Source organism: Schistocerca nitens, chromosome 1 (assembly GCF_023898315.1).
Source record: "Schistocerca nitens isolate TAMUIC-IGC-003100 chromosome 1, iqSchNite1.1, whole genome shotgun sequence".
In the NCBI taxonomy this organism is placed as follows: Eukaryota; Metazoa; Arthropoda; class Insecta; order Orthoptera; family Acrididae; genus Schistocerca; species Schistocerca nitens.
Genome location: NC_064614.1, coordinates 1,186,807,290 through 1,186,819,572, shown reverse-complemented (window position 1 = coordinate 1,186,819,572; position 12,283 = coordinate 1,186,807,290).

Sequence of the window (12,283 nt, the reverse complement as noted above, 5' to 3'; positions counted from 1 at the left end):
TTTGTTCAAATCTTCCATCGAGAGAAAACTTTAATTTTTTATTTTCAGTTTATGTGACAAACTCTTATGTTTTCATCACTTTTTTGGGAGTGATTATCACATCCACAAGAAAACCTAAATCGGCCAAGGTAGAAGAATCTTTTTACCCACTCGCCAAGTGTAAAAGTTAGGTGGGTCGACAACATATTCTTGTCATGTGACGCACATGCCGTCACCAGTGTCGTATAGAATATATATTAGATGTGTTTTCCTGTGGAGGAATCGGTTGACCTATGACCTTGCGATCAAATATTTTCGGTTCCCATTGGAGAGGCACGTCCTTTCGTCTACTAATCGCACGGTTTTGCGGTGCGGTCGCAAAACACAGACACTAAACTTATTACAGTGAACAGAGACGTCAATGAACGAACGGACAGATAATAACTATGCAAAAATAAAGAAGGTAAAATTTTCACTGGTTGGAAGACTTGAACCAAGGACCTCTCCTTCTGCAGCTGCTCACGCTACCACGGGACCACGTCGCTCCTGAGCTCACGTTCTCCTTGATGTTGCTTATATGCCCCATGGACTACTAAGTTTGTATATTTTGCTTCTTTTTTCACAGTTCCACACAACTTCTTCCTGTTTTCTCAATTGATCTGTGTTCAGTTTATCAAGGCCTATCCACTGTGCCAAGTTATAACTAAATCTGAGGGGGGTGCGATGGGGAGGTTCCCTTGTAAGTACTGGGACGAATAAGGTTTGCCTCCATTTTTAGCCTGGTTTCCTCCCATGGTGTGAACAGGGAGGGGAATGATCTGGGGTCATAGTTTCTTGTACTGAATTAAGACTTTGAATGCTTAGAGCCTGCTAGTGTTTGACCATCAGCAAGAGATGACGTAGTCCACCTCATTACAGGTCATCCACCCTGATGGCACCTACTCCGACCAGGTGCCCTCCCCAACGGGCGCCACCCAGCCTTAGCTAAGGTCATCTGGCAGGATTGGCAGGATAGCATTGCCAGGAGCTGCGATGTCCGAGGTAGACGGGCATCCACTTCTTCTCATACATGCAGGCATCAGCAGAGCGATCCCTATGTAGTCAGCGGGCTACAACCAAGAGGTTACATGGCCGCCCCACCACAATGGACTGGCTACCGTGCTGGATATTAGGTGCAAACAAGCCCAATATCATCCTCGTCGCAGAAAACGACACCGCACAGCGGATGGAGGAAACGCACTAAGAAGGGTGTCCTCATAAAATGGCTGGAGAATAAGTGGAATTGCAGATCCACGACGATAAAGGTCTCAGCGCACGGTGGGCATTGTGCACCATGTAAGGTGACCTTCCCTAATTGGCTCGCTCTTCGGAAAAATTTTGGAGAATGGAGGTCAAAACCTATAGCGGATCATCACAGAAAGTCCGAAACGTTTGACACTCGTTTTAGTCCTCATATGACAGGCAGAATACCTCGGGCCTATTCTAACCCCTGAACCGGCAGGGGGAATTGAAGGTAAACTGGAGGAAAGATTGAAAAATTCAAATTGATGTGTAGGAGTAGGAGATTACGATCGATAAGGGGTTGTTGAGGCAAAAATCGGTCTCACTGCCTTCAGCAAAGATAGCGAATGAGACAGGCATTGGCTACAGCGAGAGAGGCAGATCACAACTTGATGACTTACCTGCACTGTCGTTTTTGGCTGTTGTCAATTTTTCACTGTGAAGGAACCACGAAATTAAGGATTGAGTTATCATCCCCAATTTACAACATGTCAATAAAATTGTAGGTATGTCAATCAAATTTTCTTCTGTCCCAAGGAACATTGTGAGAATTTGCTGTTTGTACAGTGTCGCATATTTGTTGTGCCTTGCCCTGTTTCCACTCTTTTAAAGCAATCGCAGAACTGTAATTCATTCCTACCGCACTTCGTAAAATGCTTACAAACTAGGAAAGACAGCATTCTACGATACTACTGATTTCTGACGACGACTACGAGAAATGACGGCACAGACCAGGTGTGGGCAAGTCTTGCAAACTGCGCGTGCGCGTGTACCGTCTAACAGGCCACATCACACAGCAACAGGTACCGTTTTCTCTCTGCAGTTCCGCAGAGATTCTTGTGTATGTGTTTATTGTTAGTTTATAACTGTAGGCGTTGTTATTAAAATAGTTCAGATCAGTTTTCCCTATTTCTATAACAATCCAGTTTTTCAAAGCTTTGGAAATTTTACTAATACCATTACCGACTTAAAAGAAGATTATTTGAAAACCAAAATTTTAGTACTGCTGCTGCGGCAAATCAGTTAATGGTTCAAATGGCTCTGAGCACTATGGGACTTAACATCTATGGTTATCAGTCCCCTAGAACTTAGAACTACTTAAACCTAACTAACCTAAGTACATCACACAACACCCAGTCATCACGAGGCAGAGAAAATCCCTGACCCCGCCGGGAATCGAACCCGGGAACCCGGGCGTGGGAAGCGAGAACGCTACCGCACGACCACGAGCTGCGGACGCAAATCAGTTAGCCGGTTCTTACCCGATTATTAGTGAAAACTATATCAATGCGTGGTTTCAGTACTTTCGGACATGTCTGTACAACTGTGATAAACACTGTGTCCGAATGACGCAGTGGTTAATGCAACTGCCTAATAACCGGGAGATTTCGTGTTCGAATTCCAGTCCGGTACACATTTTCATTCGTCGCCGCCGATTCCGCGTACAGTCCCCATGCAGCTGATCTCAAGAGTTCCACCTGCAACTGACATAGTGTGTATCACAGCTGCAGATTCTGCGTAGTGTCTTCTTTTGGATGTGTCCGAAAGCACAGACACCACGCATTCATTCAACTGATTCGCCTCGATTGGAAATGAATCCACCTCCTTCACTGTGGATACACAATTACGTTCGAGCACCTGTGGGAATCTCAACGTAGCGAGCATGGAGGACATAGACGGGGCCGCGCGGGATTAGCCGAGCGGTCCTAGGCGCTGCTGTCATGGACTGTGCGGCTGGTTCCGGCGGAGGTTCGAGTCCTCCCTCAGGCATGGATGTGTGTGTGTTCGTCCTTAGGATAATTTAGGTTAAGTAAAGTGTAAGTTTAGGGACTGATGACCTTAGCAATTAAGTCCCATAAAATATATGTAACAAAAAATTCCGAGTACGACTCCCGGATCACGACGGACGCTCTATTCTTCTCGGACGCCGTCTTCTTTCCGTCACAGAAAACGTCGGCAATTGGCTAGATGGCAGGTCACGCATCGCACTACGTGCTATTGCGCACCGCCATATCGGGTATGACTTGTAACGTCCCCTTGGAAAAATTATGAACTACTCTGTTGGTAAACCTCTTAAGTTATTTGATTTTCAAACAGCTGAGCAAAACTCAACGTACTCAAACAGTTTTCTCTTTACTTATTCTGATCATCACTAAACTGACACACAATATTTTTTTTAGCGCAACACAATTTGACTTTGAATAATCCCTACAAAAGAATGGCCCTGACTAACAATAACCTATACCTTTCATGAATCACTTAACTCTCAAAAATCTTCGTTACTCGAACTACTGCAATACAGCGAGCGCCAATACTGCCAGCTAAATAAAAGATTCTAACTACTGAAGGCACTAACTACTTATAGGCATAGTTAGCAAAAAGAAAGATTTTGGTAGAGAACAAACAATGTAATTACCTTAATAGTGTTCAGAAGTCATTATATATATATATATATATATATATATATATATATATATATATATATATATATATATATGTATATCACTTCATGACATCCAGTCTTACAAATTTCCTTTTTCTGACGGACACACGTCCAGATCCTCCGCTCTCAAAACTCTGGCATCTCTCTCCCCACATCCACCACTGCTGGTGGCTAATCTCCAACAGCACAACACTACGCAATGTTCACATCCAACTGCCCAACACTATACAAGCGAATATTCCAACAATGAGTCCAACCAGCCACAGACTGCACACAGCACAGTCAGTGATTTTCTTACAGAGCGCTACGTGGCGTTACCAACATAAAAACCTAAACAGCCTATTTACTACTGTGATGAATGATCAGGACTGTCTTTATGAGAACAATTTTTGCTTTGGCCAACACTGTATCGATAATTGTGTGCATTTGATATATTTTATTAGCGTTAATATAAAATAAATTTAGCAAATTTGTCTTGGCCACTGCCCAAAACAATTTCTAAAACTTTTTTCTGGGAAGCATTGAGGTTATGTAAGTAGGCTGTTTAGGTGCTCTGTATGAAAATCACTGACTGTGCTGTGTGCAGTCTGTGGCTGGTTGGCATTACTGGAATATTCACGATTGTAGTGTTGGACAGTTGGATGTGAACAACGCGTAGCGTTGTGCAGTTGGAGGTGAGCCGCCAGCACTGCTGAATGAAGGGAGAGACATGCCAGGGTTTTGAGCGGACAATCTGGACGTTGTGTCCGCCAGAAAAATGAAATTTGTGAAGGTATATATATATATATATATATATATATATATATAGAGAGAGAGAGAGAGAGAGAGAGAGAGAGAGAACAAACAATGTATTTACCTCAATAATGTTCAAAAGTCATTATATATATATATATATATATATATATATATATATATATATATATATATATATATATATATATCTCTGAGTACGTTCAGTTTTGCTCAGGCATTTGAAAAACAAATAACGTAAGAGGTTTTCCAGCACTGTCATTCATAATTTTTCTGAGGGGACGTTTCAGGCTTACTGGCTCTATCTACTTGAACAACTTTGCGAACTTTTTAGGCAGCATGTTTCATGATCCCCGCAGAACGTTGTGGGGTCCCAGGTTTGCACAATTCCACAGGCCAGGATATTACTCCCAATGGAGTGACAAAATTGTCACTTCGGCCCTAAATTTATTTCTTTCCCTTTTCAGAGGCGATTTGATTTATTTTCCTCTTCCTTTCTTTTCTCCGCCCCCCTCCATCTTCAGTTTACTTAATGTTAGTGAACTTTTCCGAAAGAAACTGTTATAACTGAGTCCAAGCAAATACCGAAAACTACCGGTTATTCAGAACTAAAATATCGGTATTGGTTTTAACCGGTCGGTTTTTCCCATCCCTAGCTGTCTGGCTGGAGGTTGTGTGGTATAAAAGTTGGGGTTAATTGGTAATAACAAACTTTGTTTTGTGCTAATTTTAATGTGATGTTTTTATATAAAATTTTCGCTGTTGAGCTGGAAATGTACAGGGTGTTTATAAATGAATATCGGGGCTTTACCGCTTTGTAATATTTATTATATTACACTTGCAGTCAGAAATGATATGTCAAATGAAGGAGCAACTCAAAGAGTTTTACCAAGGACCTTGTAAATGTTCAATGTGATCACCATTTGTCACCCGGCACACATCAAGTCTAGAGCCGTTCTTCCCAAGCGTTGATAGGCTGTAAGGGGCCCAATGACAGGGCTTGCTTTGCATGGCCTCCACGTTCACCCGACCTAACGCCATGCAATTTTTTCCTTTGGGGCTTCATCAAGGATCGTGTGTACGTGCCTCCGCTACCAGGAGACCTCCCTGTATTAAGAAACTGGATGGATGCAGCTGTTGCTACAATCACTGAAGACACACTTATCACGTTTGAGTAGAACTCGGCTATAGACTTGACGTGTGCCGTGTGACAAATGGTGCTCACATTGAACACTTATAAGGTTCTTGGTAAAACTGTTTGAGTTGCTCTTACGTTTGACACAACCCCGATATTCATTTATAAACACCCTGTATTTCTGGTTTGTTGCTGTGGCAAATATGCGTGGCAGTGGCTAATAGCCAGTTGGATGCGGTGTACTGCAGTGTTAGCGGCGAACATACTCCAGCCCAGTAGTCGTATCTTTGAACCTTTCCTGAAAGAAGTTAGATAGCTACATTGCTTTTAATTATTGACTTTGCAGTTGTGAGAAATTTAAACTGGTCTCGAGTATCAGAGCGAGGCTGCTGGCCCTTATTTACATTGACGTGGCAGTACAGCAGTGCAGAAAATTAATTCGCGCGAAAAAACGTTTCCAATTACATCCGCGCAGCAGTGTTTCGCGTAAACTGTCTCGCGCGTCACACATCGCCAGGAGTGCGTGGATTTAGACCGCGCGCTGTGTGAGCAACTTGGCACGACGCCACAGAATCTGCGAGGGACGGCCGGAAGGAACGTTTCAGAGCGCTGCAGGGAACTGTAATAGTGCCACTCCCCTTCTCCGTGTACATGAACGACCTCTCAAGAAGTTTACGCAGCAGTACAGAGCTATTTGGTGTCGTCGTTTAGAGGGTAAAGGGGGGACTCATACTGATTGGATAGAAGTGCAAACAATAGCAGCTAGCTTCATGTGACGATTAATGTAAGGTAACTGGGGAGGAAATAGGAGAAAAAAATCACGTAGTGTTCGAAAATAGCTTTAATGCTTGGTAAGCTGACTGGTTCATTCACATTGATTAAATATCTAGGCGTAATGTTGCTAAACGGTGTAAAATAGAATGCGCACGTAAGGTAGATAGTAGAGAAGGTCGATGGCCGATTACAGAATACTGAGAACTCATCTATAAATGAGACTGTTAATGGAATGTTTATGCGACCTCCTCTTGAAAACTGCTCCAGGTTCCAGGATCCTTACCATGTCGGATTAAAGGAAGACATCGAAGTAATTCAGAGAGGTACGCATTTGTTTGTTGCCACTCCGTTAAATCAGTATGAAAGTGTTAGATAAATGTTTCGTAAGCTTAGATGCAAATGCTCGAACGGAAGAAGATTTCCTTGATAAGCTACAAAGCGGGAGAAGAAAGTGAAGCACACAGGAAACAATGTCGGATGTCGACGTAACTTTGTAATATGCCACATCAATACTGTATGCTCTATAACTTGACCTCAGACGGAACGTTAGTCATTATTTTAAAATCAGCTGCATTGAAAGACACCTCTACGTATGGAAATATGAAGTTTTATTTAGCTGATTACCTTGATGTTGGCTTCGCTATCTTCTTTAGAGGCACGGTCACTTCCGCAAGTCCTGTTCCGCTATAGAGAAAATTAACTGATAAAAAGATAGAGAAAATCGAGTAAGTATCGAAATACTAAATGAAGTTAGCTATCTGCGCTTCTAAACGTTTGCGTTCTGCCACATTTCACATATTATGATGTCACAATTTAGGAAAAACGCAACAAATAATGCATCTGCTTTCTGCAGCGTCTCAAACGGTTCGACTTCCATTTAGAATCACTGCCCGCCATGTTGTACACAGTGATGAAGAACAGAGATGCTATACAAAGCAAAGAGTTTACATATTTGTCAGAGACAATCGCTGGTACGTATTTAGAAAAAAATAATGTAACTGATTAACAAGAGTTTATGTCAAACCATCAAAATTGTTTTGAATCCGTGTAATATAAACATTTAAGAGTAAAATAAATAATTTTTATGAGCATGGATATTTTTTTAAAATTTTCTGTGAACGGAGTTACAGATATCTACAGCTATAATAGGGTTCCCAATGTATTGTTGGCTTGACTACCACACAACTTTGTGTACATACACGCCATCGACGGGTATCTACGACGTGTTTAAAAAGTCCAGGAACACTTTGAAAACTTTGTTTTAGTCCAATTAGTAGTACTACTAAGGAACAATATACACAAATTGTAAACTAGTAAGTTTTTTTCAACAACATTCACTTCAAATACTGTCCACATGGGAACCATGCGTGAACCTAGAAACGTCGACGCAATAGTCAGACTCTAGCCACACACCGTCCATCATGTCTTCCGAGACTGCTGCTGTTGCCTTTTCACTTCTCCTTTTCAGTTCCACAGTATCACCTGCGAGGGACATAAACAAGGTCCTTTACATAACCCCACAAAACAAAATCACAAGCGGTAATATCTGGGGCTTACGAGGCAATTTTAGCGCACATTGATCTGTTGCTCCACCATGACCAACCCAACATTCAGATAATTATGACCTAACACAACGGTGAACATGTAAAGGTGCTCCATCTAACGGATGCGCCATATAACCCTGTTTTTTTCAAATTCTAGCATACAGAAAGCCTTCTCAACTCCGGAAAGGGCCATCTTACTTATAAGGGCTTACGGAGTGTACCCTCAAATAATGGGAGCTGAGGGAAGTATTTTAATCTATTACTCTCCATTAACGTCTGAAAAATGTCACCACATGTTTCTCAGTATAGGCGTCCAGTCTGACTTGTAAATTCTGACTGCAGCGTTGAAAGGCAGTGGTTTATAAATAAATTTTGCCACTTTTCACTTTATCCGTCACTAATAATTTTCCTATGATCTCCGAAACGCCACACAATATTTTGCTCATGCTGCACTTGTTAATATGAATGAGAACTATGAAGTATTTTTCCAATGTCGAAAATTTTAATATCTTGAATGGTACATCGTTTTATTCGCCTTACATTGTTTTCGTTGTATTCATTTGCAGTATTTTCAAAGTATATGTATAATTTTAGTATTTCAAAGTAGCGTTAAAATTTAAATTATTGTATTTTTCCCTGACTCTTAATTATGAGGGGAGTGGAAGCAAAGTTTTGTCAACTGTGTAGTTTCGTCGGTGACAATGTCCCAGGAAGTATTGTTAGCTAAATTCATCGCTTAATTTGTAAACACTTGTGTCAACTTGTACTTGGTCAGGTATCAAGAAGGGTGAACAGGTGGTAGAGTAAATTTTTTGTACTGAACAGCTCTCGCAGTGTGTAAATGTTGTAAATCTTGATACATTTCCACTGAATTACCAGGTTTCGAAAACAACATAAACAATGGAGTGAAAAGGCTATCTACGTTATAAGAGTCGAAGGACAAGAAAACGAGGCAGTAGTTTCATCTGTAAATTGAGCAAGTAGAGATGGAAACCAGGGAGAAATTTTTAAAGGGTATTAAAGTTCACAAACAAGTAATAAAAACTAACATTTTGTCACTGACGCCCCAGTACTATCAGTTAAGGCAAATGATTCGGAAGATCGAATTAACGGAGTGGATAATGCGTTCTTACGGTGACAAAAGACAAAATATAAAATTAAAGCATGGGTTATGAACTATAGTCGAAAAAAGTTAAGTGATGCTTAGCGGATCAGATTAGGAAGTGAGTCACCAAAAAAAGAGTGTCCGAATTTTGCTATTCGAAGAGCAAAACAACAGACGATTGTAGATGTAGAGTGGAAATAAAAATGTCGATTTTCAATAGCAAACTAGAAATTCCTGAAAAAAAGAAACAACATGTAATTTTTATTTGATTCAAAATGGTTCAAATGGTTCTGAGCACTATGGGACTTAACATCTGAGGTCATCAGTCCCCTAGAACTTAGAACTACTTAAACCCAACTAACCTAAGGACATCACACACATCCATGCCCGAGGCAAGATTCGAACCTGCGACCGTAGCAGTCGCGCGGTTCCGGACTGCGGCGCTTAGAACCGCACGGCCACAGCGGCCGGCAATTTTTATTCGGGTTAGGGAGCTGAAACGGAATATGAGGTTCGTAGGGCTGATACCGCTCACTCATGTTCTGGTCACAAGAGGGCAGCACTGGTCGACGAACTAAAACGGATGGCTGCCGACCATGGAGAATCCAATAGGGGCAGTCCGCCTCCGTAGCTACGCTGTCAGCGCGGCGATTTGCTAGGCGAAGGCTGCCGGGGTTCGATTCCCTGACGGGTCGGAGATTTTTCTCCTCTCGGGGACTGGGTGTTGTGTTGTCCTTATTTTCATATCGTCACAATTGATTTTACTGTTGAGATGGCCGAATGAGCACAACTGAAAGCGAATGAAGTGTTAAAAAAAAAAAAGAAAAAAACTCAACAGGGACACTTGACGATCCAGAGCAATGGGAAGAACTGGAAGTTTGCGACAGGAATCAAGAGGGAGTGTGTGTGTAATGTGATATGTTTCTCTTTATTTGGATTTTAATGTAGAGTTATGTTGTTATTCTATTTGTGAAGCAAGTAAACCTGAAGTAAATTTTTTGAATATTAAATGTTGTCAGCATGTTTACCACGGCAAAATAATGAAAAAAATACGTAAGCGTAATTTTGTTGTTGACTACCGGCAGGCAGTACTCCCTTATTTTTTATGCCTAATGTTGTTTCCAGCGATGATTAATGCTACAAATGTACAGTAATTACAATGTTGAATAAAGCAACAGAGAAAGTATTCAGATATTAGTTTTAATTTTGGAGAAACCTATTCATTTCCAAATACATTTGCTGTAGAGTGTAGAAAAATCTGGAACTTGTGAACCAGCAGTTTACTGTAAGAGTGCCTTGTACTAATTAAATTTAGAGACAGCTGACGACAACAGAGTACTTCATAAATTTTCAAAGCAGCTTTTGAAAGGTTCTAATTATGAATATCTGTTCATTCTAAAGTGACACAGGGCCGGAGTGACCGAGCGGTTCCAGGCGCTACGGTCTGGAACCGCGCGACCGCTACGGTCGCAGGTTCGAATCCTGCTTCGGTTATGGATGTGTATGATGTCCTTAGGTTAGTTAGGTTTAGGTAGTTCTGAGTATTAGGGGACTGATGACCTCAGATGTTAAGTCCAATATTGCTCAGAGCCATTTGAACCATTTTTTCTAAAGTGACGGAAGATGGTTTTTCAGGTTTGAGTATCGCATAGTTAAACTGAATTCTATTATCACCAACCCCCAAGTACTCTGTTACAAAGTCTCTTCAGACGCTGTTTGGAGTGTTGCCTTATACGTAAGTGAAACAAGGACGCTAAACTGTACAGAGAAAAAGATGATATAAGCCTTTCACCACTGAAGCTACAGAACGATGTTGGTGTTCGTATGGGTTTACCGGATAAAACATAATCGAATCAGAGAGAAAAGAAATTTATGCGACAGGCTGAAGTAGTTTTACATGGATGTACGGCGCAGTATTTTTGCATAGTAGGAAAAACTTGCACAAGATTGCCTAGCGTGAAGAGTTGCATTGAATCAGTTTTCGGATTCAGCACCATAGGAGCAATAATAATATTCTCAGAAATTTGGAAATAAATTCAGTGTTCAGGGATGTATCTGTCAGTTTTGCCATCGATTTTGTATGTAGGTACTGACTCAAACACGCACGAATCTCTGAAATATCAATTCAAATCATTCACTACACTGTACCTTTGCTTTCGCGTCTCGCGTTCTTTGTTGAGTTATGTCTTCTCTTGAGGCACCAATCGCTGGCCACAGTAAACTAGTGAATCGTACTACGTCTGTTTGGTTGTTTCTGCATCTCATGTGTGGTATAGCAGGTTCAGCAGCGTCATGTCTCCTTCAAAACCTCTGTAAAATCCACCGGTAGCTCATTTGAACAGAGAAATACAAGGAGTTCATAAAAAAACAATACACGTCTCAATAAAACGCATAAAGCGCTTAAGAGAACCAGAAGCGTACACTGACTGCAGCAAACAAAACAAAAATAAAGATATAACTATACAATAATCTTTACTTTAATGCCGTCGTTGGTGTCCAATTAGCAAATTAAATTTTTTATTTCGATTATAAAGCCGCCCAACCTTTCGGGAACGTATTTAAGTTGGAACTTATTTAAGCTGTAGCAAGTTTCCAGCTTAAAACCGAAACCTCTGCTGTTCAATAATCTATTATCATGTTCCTACAAACGCCAGAATATCTCAGTATTTTCCACCCAACCACACTCCCCTTGTGCCGAGTAAACCGTACAGTGTTTTAACTGGCTGGTCGCACCCCAAACTTGCTCTCGTTCCTCACATGTGCAGAGCGGTCGTTATCTTATCAGGCGCGCCCACACTTGGCAATTTGCGTTTCTCACCTCTTGGCTATAGCCTCTTTCTCCTCTCCACACAATTTTCCCACCTCCATGAGTAATCGCCCGATTCCACTCACCGAGCGAGGTGGAGCAGCGATAGACTGGCCTCTTTTTCTAGAGAAGACGATCCAAATCACTATCCATACTTCCGCATAGTCCATAAATCGCTTAAGGAAAATGCCAGTGTCATTCCTCTGAAAGGGAACAGCAAATTTTCTTCCCCATCCTTCTCCAATCAGCGCTTGTGGTGCTTCTCTAATAACCTCTTCATCGACAGCACTTTCAATTCTATTGTTTTTGATTCTTACTCCATACCGTATAAACCACCTCGTTAGCCGTCTTGAAGTTGTAAATAGACTATTATCTTGGATTGCTTACTTGTGAAACTTTGAAGACGACAAATTAGGACCACGACTGGACGTTTCCTTGCTAGCTTCTCCCGAATGAACACCATAGG